The sequence below is a fragment of the Cervus elaphus genome, chromosome 27, assembly GCF_910594005.1.
Source record: "Cervus elaphus chromosome 27, mCerEla1.1, whole genome shotgun sequence".
In the NCBI taxonomy this organism is placed as follows: domain Eukaryota; kingdom Metazoa; phylum Chordata; class Mammalia; order Artiodactyla; family Cervidae; genus Cervus; species Cervus elaphus.
In genome coordinates this window covers 59,749,292-59,764,348 of record NC_057841.1, presented here as the reverse complement: position 1 = coordinate 59,764,348, position 15,057 = coordinate 59,749,292, and the positions used below count along the sequence as shown (strand labels likewise).

Genomic DNA, 15,057 nt, shown 5'->3' with positions numbered 1-15,057 from the left:
ATGTGTTCATTTAGCCAAGTCACAGGAGAGAAGTTTTAGCCCAGCAAAGACAGAACCTACTTCTTACTTTAAACGCTTCTCAGAGAAAGAATGTGTTTCAAACCAGACCACCCAGTTGGTCCAAGTGTCCCAGGTGCTACATGGGGTTTAAAATGCTCAGATTAGCTATGACAGCCCATATGTAGTTCAGGTAATTTCCTGATGGAAACTCATTGAAACATAAGGAAGAAGGACCTAGCATACAAATTCAGTAGTCAGCCTGGTGACTGATCAAAATCAGTAGGAATCAAACACGTTCTAGAATTTCTGAAAGGTCGTTTAGGCCATGTACAAGTTTATTAGAAAGTTGTCTTCATGATGACAAGTAGAAGATCCACATACCTTGATTTTTTATCTATAAGCGTGTGGTTTACAAACCCTAGATTTAAACCCGTTTGTTTTCCACATCTACCCTCTTCCTCTCCATTTCAACTCAGTAAGCATGGGTTGAACAATTACCACGAGACTAACCGTGTGCCTGGGTGCTCTGGGGGACGCTGCAATCATTTTATTGACTTGGGAAAACACAAAGGCTCAAAATCAATTAACTTATTTAAAACAACAGCATGAGAAGAGGCAACATTCAGATGACATCTTGGTTATGAGCACAAAAGGACCAGAATGTCCTCAGCAATGACATGGGACTGGGAGCACCTCTATGAGATGACCTTTCCTGCCCGTACCAAGCAGACGTCAACGCCTTCAGGGAGCGGAAGGATTGCCTAGCAGTAGCTATTTAGTGTGATAATGGCGTTTGATAGCTTGGACACAAACACCATTGTCACACTCCACAGCTCTGCTAAGGGAAATCAGTAGCCATGAAAGTGTTCATTTCACCTGCACCTTCCACCAGAGTCAGGGAGCATCATCAGGGAATCTCATCAGTTTCACGGAGAGACCTGAACAAAGAAGAAAGAGGGATAACAGGTCGGGAGCATCTTGAGCGATGGAGAGAAATAAGGGCGTTGGGCTTGTGTGTTCTGGAACAGACACACTAATAAAGGGTTTATGTGATCTGTGATCTGCGACCACCCGCAATGGGGAAGGAAGACTTCCTGTGGAAATGGATGGGAAATCTGTGTGCATCAATTTTCTGAAAGGGTGAAGAGAGAAAAGGAATCCCTGGTGGGAACTGGTTTTAGGAAACAAATGCTTAGTGGAAGACAACATCATAAACAGTAATAACTCGGCTGGAGTAACGGAGCCTCCCTGACTCTCTTCCTCACCATCCACCCCAATCCATCATCAGTAACTGGGGTCAGACTTGCAGTCTGAGAACAGTTATGTTGCATGGGGACCTAGCGTTTAGACAAGCTGTGATCCACCCTCAGATGGCTGTTGGATACAGAGGCGTTCACAGGGGCTCAGATGTCGAGTCTCACTCACTGCAGTGGTTTCCCGTCGCAGTAGCGAGTGGGAGATGAGGTGAGGGTGGGGAAGGAGAGGAGGAACATGGAAAGAGAGAACTATTCCATTGTTGTTAATAATTCTCCTTTTCTAGCTAAAGGGAGCCTCCTGTGAATAAATCCCTCCTGGTTCATTTGATTTCCTGTTAAAAATGGTTTCTGACTAATATATGAACTCCTGCCCACAATGGAACATGAGAAGAAATAAAGCATTTTATCTAATCCTTTCTTTTCCCCCAAATGCTGGAAGTGGAAAAGGATGGAGCCCAGTTTACTCTTTCCCCCAGGATAACTGAGTTGTTAATCAGAGCCTTGCTTTGGGCATAAAATCAACCCATTCTTAATAACTGGAAAATGAACCCTTCTGTATTTTTTTTTTTTCCAGTAAAAATGTCCCTTATTCACAGGCATGCCTTGAAACAGCCCTCTTCAGCCTAGGCTGTGTGGTTGTGAGCATACCATGAAAGCCACTCAGCTTCTATGGGGTCAGAATGTTGATCTCTGCCTCTTTTTTTCCTTTCCAGTTTTATTGAGATGTAGAACACATTCGTTCTGAGTGTACAACATCAGCATTTTTTTTTTCTTTTCTTTTTTACTGTGTTGATGTGCTCCTCTTTCCATTAAGGACTGACCTCCTTTGGTTCCTGTCTGAGACCCCGGATCACCTTTACAGGGTGCAGAGCGTCAGCAGAGTCCCACCCGGCCCGTGTGAGGTCTGCTCTCTTCAGGGGGAATTCTTCCCCTGGGCACTGCTCCCAGGGTTCCCACTGCAGACCGGCTCTAGAGTTCCAGCTGACCCCAATCGCTGCCACAAACCCCCGGCACGCTGGGTGCGGCTGCTCGTGTGATTAACCATCTCTGGTTTTTCCCCTCTCCTGATGACTTAGCCAGGTTCATCTGCTTTGCCTTTGCCTGAGGGACATAGAACAGAAACCCCTCTTCCCGCTCACTCCAGGGACGTACCGATCATGCTGAGAGGCTGCAGAAATCAGCTCGGTTGGAAAGACTCAGTCACTAGTGGCAAAGGTCCTGGTAGGACACCCTTGGAGGGTTTCCTACCAGACAGACTCCAGAGGTCATTTCACTCCTCAGAGCCTCCCAGCAGTTTCTGACCTCACTCCACGTCTCCAGGGGAGCCCCGTGTCCTTCAGTCCTTCATGAACCTGCAAAAGACAGAAGGTAGAAGCGTAAACAGGGAAAAGAAGAGAGGAGGCAGAGAATGTGTTATTGGTATCGCCTCCTCTAAATAAACCTTCGATTTCTTTGGTCCAGGAAATTCATGGCAAGGAAAAAGTCCTTAAATCTGTAGAAAAGATTTTCTTCTCTACCCATTTGTAGAAAGGTTTACCTATCAGGTTGTTCACAGGGGCACTGTTTATAACAGTAAAAACTGCAAGCAACTGTCCAATTATAAGAGAAGTGTGACATATTTATAATACCTCCTAGTCATTGAAGGTGATGTTATAGAAAAATGGTTGTTGACTTGGAAAGAGATTCAGTGAAGTAGTTTGTAAAACAATTTCAAATGCCCTTTCTGTGAAAACTGGTATATATGCCTGGGGCAGACACACCCACTCTTCACCCTGGCTATGTCTGAGTGGTGGGATTAGTGTGGTTTTGTTTCTCCTTTTGGGTCTCTGCATTTATTAATTCTACAATGAATGTAATGCTTTTGTAATGAGAAAAATCATTAGAATGTAAACATCTTTAAGAACCTTTTTTTGGGGGGGTGTGGATTCCCTAATAAAAATTCCTTCTTGCAGAACACTCCCCTGAAAATTGGGAGGTTAGAATTCACCCTATTCCTACCCCGCTTGCCAACAGGCGTGGAAAGTTAGCGCTACACTGAGATGGAGCCGCAGGCAAGTTTCCTAGCAAATTATTAGCAAACGGCTTTATTATACAGTACAATTATTTTATGGTATTATGGCATCAATCAAACACATTTATTGAGTGCCTATTATGTTCTTGGCCTTGTGAACAATTTTAAATTATAATGGCCATCACCTTTTATTACTCCTTTGGCTTCTGCAGGAGTGGTTGAATTCTGTCCACCTGCAAAGCAGTCGAATGGTCTCGTTTTTTTCAAATGCCATCCAATCATATGTCACCAATAAAAAAAAATTGCAACTGGTTAATGCCAGGATCTACCTGGATATAGTTTTTAAAATTTACATAGTCACTTCTCATTCTGCAGGTTTAAAAAAAACTTTCATAGTTTCACATTTAACCCCTGAACTTAAATAGCACCAGTTAATGAAAAACTGAAAGTAGTTTATAAGCTGGTTGGGAAATAATTACACCTGCTATTTCCTGTGAAAAAAATGAATCCTTAAAGGCAAAGGGGTTGGAAATTAATTCAGGGTGATGCCTCCACATGCCAGCAGTTTTTTCACAGCTAGTAAAGGCCTTGGGGGATCTTGTTAAATTTCTCTCCTCTGATCTCAGCTCCATAAATCTCCCACCATCTCTCCTTGAGCCTTACTTCCTGAGATTTCCTGAGAGAAGCTGAGTCCCAGGCCTTACTAAACGGCTGTTCATTAAAATGAAATTTCTGAGCCGTGTCCTGGGCTCCCCTCCCTCACCTTCCCAACCCAGGCAGATTCTCTAGATGTTTCTAGTTGCCGTGGTCAATTCAGATTGCCATTTTCCTGTTGAGCTTGCGAGTATGAAAATCGGGAGAGACTGGATTAAGGGATTCTTTTCCTAAGTGGGGAACCAGCAGAAAGCGGGGAGTTCGTTGAGAAGGAGGCCTTCACAAAGCTTGATCCTCTAGTGAATTCACCAGTCTGTACATATTCTGTGTGCATCACAGCTCCCTGAAAGATGTCTTGGATTTACAAGTACCCAGCATATCACAAATATGCTGGTCAGATCTGGGCATGAGCGTCCTGGCCTGCTTTCACGTGTTGTTTCCCAGGGTCTGAGAACATTCTAGGGCCAACTCCAGAGGGCTGAGAAAACAGTGCTTTGGGGACCATGCAGCATCACTTTGTTGCAAGCCTACCCCTTCAGCACCTAAAAAAGATTCTTAAAAAGCAAGTGAAACACGGAGATGCGCTTTTTAAAATTCCACATTCGCATTTCCTGTCATTTCAAATAGATGTGTTAAACACATCAATTTGAGTCTTGTAGGCTATTATAGTCTAGAAGACAAAAGAAGTCAATAGCATATGCCTGAGTCTTGTCATTCTGAAAGCACATGGAAATTTTAAAATAGAATGCTCTTTTCAGTAGAGGGCAAGGAAGTATTTCTTTTTTCACTGAAATCTACCTTTTGTTCAGTCGCTCAGTCGTGTCCGACTCTTTGCGACCCCATGGACTGCAGCACGCCAGGCCTCCCTGTCCTTTACCGTCTCCCAGAGTTTGCTGAAACTCAAGTTCATTGGGTCGGTGATGCCAACCAACCGTCTCATCCTCTGTCTCCCCCTTCTCCTCCTGCCCTCTTCTGCCTGAAATCAGGGGAATCTGGAAAGCTTATGCATGCATCTATTATGCCTGCTATCACCAACCAGAGGTGTAGAGAGAATCACTGGGCAAATTCTCAACCAAGTTGGGGGTCTCAGTAGACTTTTTTTTTTTTTTTTTTTTAATATTGTTTGGCTGCACTGGGTCTCAGTCGCAGCATGTGGGATCTAGTTCCCTGACCAGGGATCGAACCCTAGTCCCTGCACTGGGAGCTCAGAGTCTTAGCCACTGGGCCACTGGGGAAGTCCCTCAGTAGACTTTTTAAAGAGAACTGCTGAGGCCTGGGGATTCCTAGGAACCAGTGTCATTTCTATGCAGGTGCCCAGCTAATTCCAGTGCTGTCCAGGGAACAATCCTAGTTGGACAGAGGGAGAATTCCAATGTTGGAGTATTAGAAGTAGAAGAACAAAATATAGGGAGCCTTGCGGTCATGCTTGCTCTGAAAGAAGGGAAAGGGGAGGGTTTCTAGTCAAATAAACGTCCTAACACTAGTATCCTATTGGTAGAATCGCGTTCAAAGGCCTTTACGTTATTGCTAAATCAGACCATCGTAAAACGGGAAATGGCTTCATATGTAGCCACTTCAAGGCCAGAAATAAAAGTCCACAACCCCTCCGTGTGTGTGTGCAAAGTCACTTCAGTTGTGTCCAACTCTCTGTGACCCCATAAACAGTAGCCTGCCAGACTCTTCTGTCCATGGATTCTCCAGGCAGGATTACTGGAGTGGGTTGCCATGCCCTCCTCCAGGGCATCTTCCCAACCCAGTGATCAAACCCACATCTCTCACATCTCCTGCACTGGCAGGCGGGTTCTTTACCACTAGCACCACTTGGGAAGTATCTTCTCCTTTCCCTCCACTGGGTGGGGAAAAGCATCTTTAGGAAAGTCTCTGGTTTTCTTAGGCTTTCTGAAGACACAGAATAGTCATGGCAGATGAATTAAAATGTGGTGTGTGGAACATGGCACATTGCTCATGGGGTCCTTTTAAACACCTGGGTCGCACCTCACCCCCACTTCTCAAAGTCAGCGCTGCCCACCCCCGACAAAGGGACAGCCTGAGTCAGACAGGGGTGTTGGAAGATGCTGGCAAGGGTGTGGGGAGGCACTTACCTTCCAGCCCGCGCAGCTGTCTCTCTGCCCTGGGCCCTTTCTCTGCCCGTGGGATGTGCCTTCTGCCGGCTGGGTGGGGTGGCTCTGGGCGCCGGCCCTGGGCGTCTGTGGGTTTTAAGCCTTTCCCTGCTCCCTTTATGGGATCCAGGGGTTTAAAGTAAACACGTTTCTTTCTCTTTCTGATAAGTCGCAGTAAAGGATCGATTTGGAGGGAGGGCGGGAGGCCACAACCTTAGCCCTTAGTCATCGTCACCTTTGGTCAAGCTTGCTAAGCAGGGCTGGACGGCCCTTACCCCTGCCGAACACATTCCCCTCAGACACGCAGGCTTCAACCTGTTTAACTCTTTCTTCTCAGGAAGACTGCAGTCTATTACCTTGTCACCTCCTCAGAATTCTAGCTCTAGAAAAGTCACCTGATCCTAGGGGCCTATTAAGCATACCCTTGGCTCATCCTACTTCCAACTCTTGACCAACATTTGGAAGCCAGTCTGACTCTCTTGAACCAATCGGTTCTGACGTAGTTACAGTCTACTTATTTGTTCTCGCCAACAATTATTAAGCGCCTCCTTATATGTGCTCAGCTCTGGTATCACAACAGTGAGCAAGACAAATGGAGTTTACATTCTGTAATTTTTTTAAAAAGATAGATAAAAAGAGACATGCAAAAGTAATAACATCCACAGGGCTGCCTCCCCTCCCCCGCCCCTAATGCAGGGGGTCCGCCGCTGGTACTTGTTAGTGTCTCGGATCATTTCTTGGCCTCCTCAGGCCCCTTTGTTGTTTTGCCTTCCTCCCCTGTGAGAGCAAGCTGTTTGTCACTCTCTCTAGTGATAAATGCCGTCTGAAGTGAGGTCTGCTTATTCTGGTCAAAGCTCATGAACCTCTGAGGAGAGGAGGCAGCCTTCACTAGCTGGTATGTTGCCATTTTCCTTACACCTCTGTTTGGTTATCCTGTTATGTCTCAGGTAAAAGTGGGAGGGCAAGCAAAGTGTGCTCTGGCTGTTATTCTTTCCTGAGAACTGACTGCAAGAAATGAGCCCCGAGGTGGCCTCTCTTTTCGGGTCCCTTCCCTCTAACCACTTGAGGTCAAGCTGAGCGCTCGCTCCTAGGAGAGACCAGTGGCCCGTGGAGGCAGGGGTCCCGTGGGGGCTTGGGCCCCGTGGAGGCGGGCACGTTCACATGGCAGAAGCCCCAGCTTCATCCTGATATGGGAAAAGCACTGGAGCAGGCCCTGCGGGGTCGCCCAGGCTCCGGCTTTGTTCACCGGCTCTGGTCGCACCGTGAGGCCTCACCGACCCGCCTGTGGTAACTTGCATTGTACTTTCAAAAGCTGCTTCTCCTGGTTTCAGGAACAGTATTTCTTTTTTTCAAAATTACTGTTGACTTTTCACCTTTTCAGTGAGATGGAATCTCAGTCTCCCTGTATAGATATTCTTTCAAACAGCAGGAGAGGTCCCCCCGGCTCGCAGGCCTCACCGCAGGGACACCCCGGTCACTTTCACCAGCTTCTCTTGGTCTCTGGAAGTTGATGCAAAAAACTGTCAGCAAAAAGCTGACAGTTTCCCTTTCATTTGGAAAACCAAAATGAAGACAAACATTCAACTTTCAGATGACTTCCTTTAAATTCCCAGCCATGGTACTTGCAAGGATTTTGAATTTCAAAGAAAGGGTACACGTTGCCCTATTTATAATCCTAAAACAAACTTCTTCCTGCAAATCACAGAATCTCTGCCTTGGCTGCTTTAAAATGATTTTTTTTTCTTTTTTAAATTAAAGGGGATGCATTCTTTTAAGATTAGATTTGAATCCTGCAAGGTTGAAGTTCAGTGTGGCATGTCTGAAATCCCTAATATTTGTACTCAGGTACAGGCTGCAAAACAGAAAAACAAAATCAGGTAACTTTCCACCCATGCAGCTGGAAGCAGGCCCCGCCCCCTGTGGGTGAGTAACTGTTTTTCTCTTCCTGCCTGAGCTTCAGGCTTTTTGAAATGGAAAAAAGAAGTAATCAGTTCCAATGAAGAATGCTAAACTCTTGCCATGAAGAAGGCTGAAGTTTGGGAACTGGAAATCCTGGGTCTCATTCGAGATTCTTGACCATTCACATTTTTGCCCTTGAAAAACGCACTTTACATTTCTGAGCCTTGAGTTTCCTCTGAGCCTTGAGTTTCCTCTCTGTAGCAGAGCGGAGGGTACTAGCTTGTCATTGGCTCTGAAAGCTTAGGTGACCTAGGAGGTGAATTCATCTTTATGAATGAAGAGAAGCAAAACAAAGATGGATATAGAGAAATTACCAATGTCTTGAACTGTATTGACGCACTGTTTTGTTTATTGGGCTAGTAAAGAAAAAGATGCCCAGGGAGTTGAATTTACCATGTGAGGGAAAGAGAATCAAAGCTACTTTCAAGCCAATGTCCTAATCCAGGACCCTGGTGAAAACGCAGAATGTTGACAGTGAGTCCTGGTTTCATTGCCGTAGTCCCACACCGGCCACCTTCTCCCACTAAAGGTCCTGCTCTTATGGGTGGAAGTGGGCTCAGAACACCATTTGGCATCGTGGAGGCAGGGACCTGACTCCTGAGGGGGCAAAGAGGATGGTCATCATTTGAGTGACCAGTAGGTACTCCCAGAGTGCAGTTACAAACTAGTTGCAGAACTTATTATGCTACTTCTGAGCTAAACATTTCAGCACATGTCCCTGGGGAATAGGAGTTTTCTGCTTAACCTGAATACCATGATCAGAGCTACATTAACAGTAATTCCCTAATTGTCATTTAGTTGCTCAGTCGTGTCTGACAATTTGCGGCCCCATGGACTATAGCCTGCCAGGCTTCTCAGTCCATGGGATTTCCCATAGCATCTAATATGTAGCTCATTTTCAAATTTTCCCAATTATCTCCAAAATCTCTTTAAGAACTCTTTTCTTTCTTTTTTAAAAGCTATGATGCAGGCAAGATTTGATGCCTTGCATTCGGTTCTTCTTTCCTCACTTTTTTAAATCACAAAATTAATCTAGATGCTGTCTAGCACTCTGTCAAAATGTTCTGTTTTCATCCTAGCTTTTCTGAAGGTTGGCCACTCCCCTGGGGCTTCTAATGAGACAAGGTGTAGAATGCAGGCCCTTTAACCTTCTGCCTGGCTTCCCCTCTGTCCTCATGGCCTCCCTGCTCTGAAGATAAGCAGATACTCTCAGAGTAAATCTTCCTTCAACATCGAACAAGAATCTTCAATGAGTCCTCACCCATTCATTCACTCAAGAAATATTGGTAGAAAGCCACAATGTCCATGGCATTATTCTAGATACTTGGTATGCAGAAGCAAAACCTACTCAACCAACCAAGAAAATCAGACTGAAATGCCCTCTCCCATGGAGTTTACATCCAAAAGGAGGTGAGCCATAAACCAAATGAAGTCAGAAGCGGATAGTGAGTTTGAGGAAGGACCCAAGTTGAAAGAGCGATGGTCAGGGCCCCACCATTTGAACAGAGAATAGACAAATAAAGAGTGAGCCATGAGGAAGAGAATTTCCAGGCAGAGGGACCTACATGCTCAACTGTGTCTCAAAACAGGAAGGAGGCCCGTGCAGCCAGTGTTGGGGGGGGGCGCTTGGGGGGGTTAGAAGAGGATGTCGTGTGGCCTGATGCTCATCTGGTATTTAGAGCTCCAGTGTGGGCTTGGCTAGCCACTATCCACAGTAGGCGGACAATAAGTGCTTCATTTTAACTACGTTTATTACAGTAACGATGAGACAAATTGGAATTGGAAGAATTATTCAGAAATTAGTTCCACCTCAAGGTCATTTCCTAATTAAATGAATCTAGCAATTTTTCAGGTATGAACGCATAAGATTTTCAAGATGGTAAAGTGTGGGGGGGAACTGTATCTTTCAAAAACAGTGAAATATAGTCATTTGAGTACCTTTTCCTCTCTGCCTCTTTATGTTTGCTCATGTTCTTACATCACCTAGTTATCGACCCTGAGGTTAAACTGCCTGGGTTTAGACTCCAGCTTTCCCACTTTCCAGCTGTGTGATCTTCAGAGAGGTACTGACCCTCTCTGCACGTCACTTTTCTCACTGATGAATTTGTCTGAATAATAGTACCTGTTTCAAAAGGTCATTGTGAGGATTTAGTGAATTAATATACATAAAGTGCTTAGAACAGTGCCTGGGCACAGGGTAAATAAGTAAACCCTGTTAAGTGTTGTTATTATTAAATCCTTAGAACATCTTTGAGCTATTTCCTGATTTTAAAATTGAAACAAGAATCATCAGAAACATAGCTAATACAGGTCAAGGCAAATTGAAGCTCAATTTTTTTGGAGGCAACTCTGCTGTTCTCTTCAGCTTCCCTACCTAGGGAGGCTGAGTTTCAATACCCGTGACTTTGTTTTTCCAAGCGTAACTCAAAATTCTGGGCACTGGGGACAAACTCTTGTGCGTCACACTGTTTGTGCCCCGGTCCATGACCTCTGTCCAGGTGCTCCCTTGTGTTTTACAACCCACTAACCTGTCACCTTGAGCGTTTCTACTCTGGTGAACACAAGAATGTGGAAGGACAGAGCAAGCCCCTGCTGGGGCTCAGCGGGGTTCCCTGAGAATGGATCTCGGCAGCCACAAAGCTCTGGGCCTCCTTTCTTGAAGGGAGTAATGCTTGTGACTCCTTCCTGCAAGGAGCCCAACGCCCAGGCCAAACGCTGAGTCGCAGACACAGATCCTCAGGTTAGAGGGGCCAATCCAGCTCTTCCTCTTGCCCTTAGTGACTTTCAAGAAATTCTGATGGCACGATCTTCTCCCATCACCAGAGACTTCATATGGAAGAAGCAAAGTCATTTCATGAAATTCCACATGAAGACAAGATTTAGTTGATGCATTCATTTGTTCATGGTCTATCCTAGGTAGCTCTCTACCTGGACTTGGGTTGGCATCACAGAATCATCTCCCCTCCATCCCACCTCCCCACGAACACCTTGAAGCTTCTAAGTATAGTCCCAAAGTCATCTAGATGTCTAAGGATGAAAGGAACAGAGTGAATGACTATTGTGATATGATTGTGATATGTTTAATAATAAATACATATTTGGTCTTCATCCCCAAGTCTGGCACAGAGCTCCTACAACTCTTGAACTTTCCTAAGTGGTAAGAGCTCTAAAGATGCCTTTTGTTACATGAAGGAAGTGACTTTTGGAACCTAGGTAACCAAAAGAGGAGGGCTGGTTGCCAGAGGCCCCAACCACATGACTAAGAGTGGAACTTTGCGTGTCACCCCTGGACCTCTGGTGAGAAGGGTAAGAAGTCAAATCAATAGTCAATAGCCAATGATTTAACCAGTCATGCTATGTAGTGAAGCTTGCATTAAAATTCCAAAGGACGGGGTTCAAAGAGCTTCTGGGTTGTGCACATGTTAGAGGTTTGGGAAGAGTGGCTGGGTGGAAGAAGACACGGATGCTCTATGCCCTTTTCCCACACCTTGCCCTGTAGATAGATTCCTTCTGTCGGACTGTTCCTGAGCTCTATCTTTTTTTTTTTTTTTTAAATAAGAAACTGGTATCTAGTAAGTAAAATGTTTGAGTTCCATGAACCGATCTAGCAAATTAATGCCACCCAAGGAGTGGGTTCTGTGAACCTCTGATTGCTCAGAAGCACAGATGACAACCTGGACTTGCAACTGGGGTGTGAAGTGAGGCAGAGAGTGCGTATTGTGGTACTGAGCCCTTAACCTGTGGGATCTGATGCTGTCTCCAGGTCGATAGGGTTAGAACTGGTTAGCACACCCAGCTGGTGACCGAGAATCGCTTGGTGGTGTGCAAAACACACGTTGTGATTGGCGGCCCAGTCTTAACCACATACTCCGGACAATCTCAAATGCACCCCAGTTTGGTGATCTCTGCTGTAATTTCCTTGAAGGCCAAGGCCTGTGTGGACTAGTTTACAACACACATCCTTGTGTGGAATCCTTGAAATAGAAACTTGGCGGGAAATTCAGAGCTACTTACAGAATTGTTGTAACAATGCTCCTTCTCTTTCCATTTCCTTTTAGACCCTGTCTTGGGCTGAGAAGTTAGGGTGCAGCTTCTGGGTGTGGTTCCCTCTTTTGTGCCCTCCTTGAGCGTGTCTCCTAGACCCCACTCTGCTGGAGAGTTCTCCATTTTGTGTGGGTCATCACTTCCCCTTCTCTCCTTGCTCCCTGCCCCATGGTCTTTCCCTGTTGCATAGGGAGGTATTCACAGACATTGACCTCCAACCCTGGGTCTCCCCTGAGTTCTCTCCACCAGCACCTCTCAACAAAACTTTCTCCACTCTTATTTCCTTTTCTACCCCCACATCTTGGCACACTTAGGTCTCAGTAGAATCAACCCAAGAATTACTCTGAATTAAAAGAACGTTCAGGGACTTCCCTGGTGGTCCAATGGTTAAGCCTCCACGCTTCCAATGCAGGGGGCATGGGTTCGATCCCTGGTCAGGGAACCAAGATCCCACATGCCTCATGGCATGGCCAAAAAAAAAAAAGCTTAAAAAATAAACAAAAACTAAAATAAATAAAACAATGTTCGATGGAAAGAAGTTTTAAAAAGTCAAGTTAGTTCATTTGCTTTCTGTCCTGGCTGCAGCTACTTTCATTTCACTTTTCTTTTCGAGTCAGGCAAAGAATGGAATCAGTACTTAGTGGCTTCAGAATAGAAAATTAACTAACTCCAGAATCTGCTGAGTCAGATGCCAGACCAGTTATTTGGTCAGTGGTCTTGCGGTCAGAGCTGCAGCCCCGAGGCGTGTCAGGCCGGCCCCTCGTGTCTCTCCTGCGGTGGTCCCAGCCTGCTCTCCCTTAGCACCTCCTGCGGTCCAAGTGTCAGCCTGGGGGATGACTGTGGTTAGCACCCACATCCAGTGCAGGAGTGCTTCTGCAGCGCCCCCATCCTGGCCTGGCGGTGGACTCTTGAGCACAGAGAGCGACCATTGCCCACTGCTTGTGTCACGTGAGGAGTGAGGCCTCAAGGAGCTCATGATGGCATTGAAGAGACATGGCTTTAGAATTACTAACTCTGTTGCGATCACATGCATGTCCCCACAGTGGACTGTAGACATAGGACTCTGGTCAGAGCAGGAGTGTCAGACCTGGTCCCAGCCAGCCTCCTGTGGGAGGGGGACTTCAGAAAGCTGATCTGGGCTTGGGCCAGAATACAGAGGTGCTGTGAATACAGAGACCCCAGCCTACCTCAGCGGCCAAGCTGAGAAGGGAGTCTTTAATTCAGCCAGCCACAGGGAACCAGCAGGACCAAGGTGGTATTTAGGAAACAGTATCTGCTAATTTGGGGCACAGAGAGATTGGGGGAGGCACACAAGGCTGAGAGCCAGGCTGTGAGGCACAGGGATTGTGGGGAGCACAGAGGATCGTGGGAGGCACAGGGAGACTGGGGAAGGCACAGAAGGCTGAGATTAAGGCTGGGGGTACAGGGTATTGTGGGGGGCACAGAGGATCATGGGAGGCACAAAGGATCATGGGAGGCACGGGGGGATTGGGGGAGGCACACAAGGCTGAGAGCCAGGCTGTGAGGCACAGGGGATTGTGGGGGGGCACAGAAGATCATGGAGACACAGGATCATGGGAGGCACAGGGGGATTGGGGGAGGCACAGAAGGCTGAGATCAAGGCTGAGGGTACAGGGCATTGTGGGGGGCACAGAGGATCATGGGAGGCATAAAGGATCATGGGGGGCACAGAGGATTGTGGAAGGCACCAAGGATCATGGGAGGCACAGGGGGGTTGGGGGAGGCACACAAGGCTGAGATGCAGGCTGGGGGGCACAGAGGATTGTGGGAGGCCTAAAGGATCATGGGGGGCACAGAGGATTGTGGGAGGCACAAAGGATCATGGGAGGCACAGGGGCATTGGGGGAGGCACACAAGGCTGAGATGCAGGCTGAGGGGCACAGAGGATTGTGGGAGGCACCAAGAATCATGGGAGGTTCACACAGCTGAGTTCTGGGCTGGAGGCACAAGGGATCCTGGAAGTTGCCCAGGACCGAGCGCCCACTGTGGGCACAGGGGATGGTGAGAGAGTGTGGGCTGGCTCCACTAGCTGCTTGGTGTGTAGGTGGGAAGCGGAGAGAGGAAGCAGTTCCAAGGAGCAGGGGTAAAACAGCAGCAGTGGGACTAGTCAGGAGGGGACAGCTCCGGTCAGAGGTCTTCATTCAGAGAGATGTACTGTGGGTAGTGCTTAAGAGCAGGGGATTTGTAGCCAGAGAACCTGAAGCTTGAATCCTGTTCCTGCACTTGTTGGGTGAACTTGAACCTAAATTTGCTATTCTCTAAAATTCAGAAAATAATACCTACCTTCCCAGACTACGGTGAGGATTAAATGCGCGTGTGTTCAGTCATGTCTGAATCTCTTGCGACCTCACGGACTGTAACCTGTCAGGCTCCTCCGTCCATGGAATTTTCTAGGCAAGGATACTGGACTGGGTTGCCATTTCCTCCTCCAGAGGATCTTCCTGACTCAGGGATTGAATCCGCATCTCCTGCATTGGCAGGAGGATTCTTTACCACTGAGCCCCCTGGGAAGCCCGAGGATTAGGTGAGATGTTGTCTATAAAATACTTAGGACGGTGGCTGGCACATAGTAAGCACTCAATAAGCATTATTATTACTGTTGTTAGGCAGATATGATAGAGAAAATATTGAGAGAAAAGACGTTCAACTGGCTGTTGGTAGGGGCATAAGATGGTTTATCCCAGGAGACCACAGGCCCAGTCCTTCATGGCTCCTGCTTTCTTTGTATCTGGGACCATAGACTCCAGTGGCTATGAATTCCCTTCCTTGCTTTGCTGGGGAAGAAGGATCCTTGGGTCAGAGGTTTGGGGCCAGCTCAGAGGGCAAATCTGGCCATTGGTCTGAGCCCCAAGGATTTCCCTCTGCCTGAGGCTCCCAAGTGACCAGGGCAAGTTCCAGATAACAGATAAAATGCAAACTAAGGGGTGGCATTATCCCTGTCTGTCTGTCCCCTCTCGCCCACAACCATTCCTTCTCCTATTGCTCAGATGGC

The 15,057-nt window shown here is 46.8% G+C and overlaps 1 long non-coding RNA gene across 1 annotated transcript; it reads right to left on the bottom strand.

Moving 5' to 3' along the window:
* Nucleotides 1-312: 312 nt before the first annotated feature.
* LOC122684866 lies at nt 313-6,176 on the bottom strand. The gene is made up of 3 exons (XR_006338171.1): nt 6,024-6,176; nt 2,409-2,608; nt 313-938 (listed from the first exon to the last, which is right to left on the bottom strand). It is a non-coding gene; the product is annotated as an uncharacterized LOC122684866 (long non-coding RNA).
* Between the last annotated feature and the right edge of the window lie 8,881 nt (nt 6,177-15,057).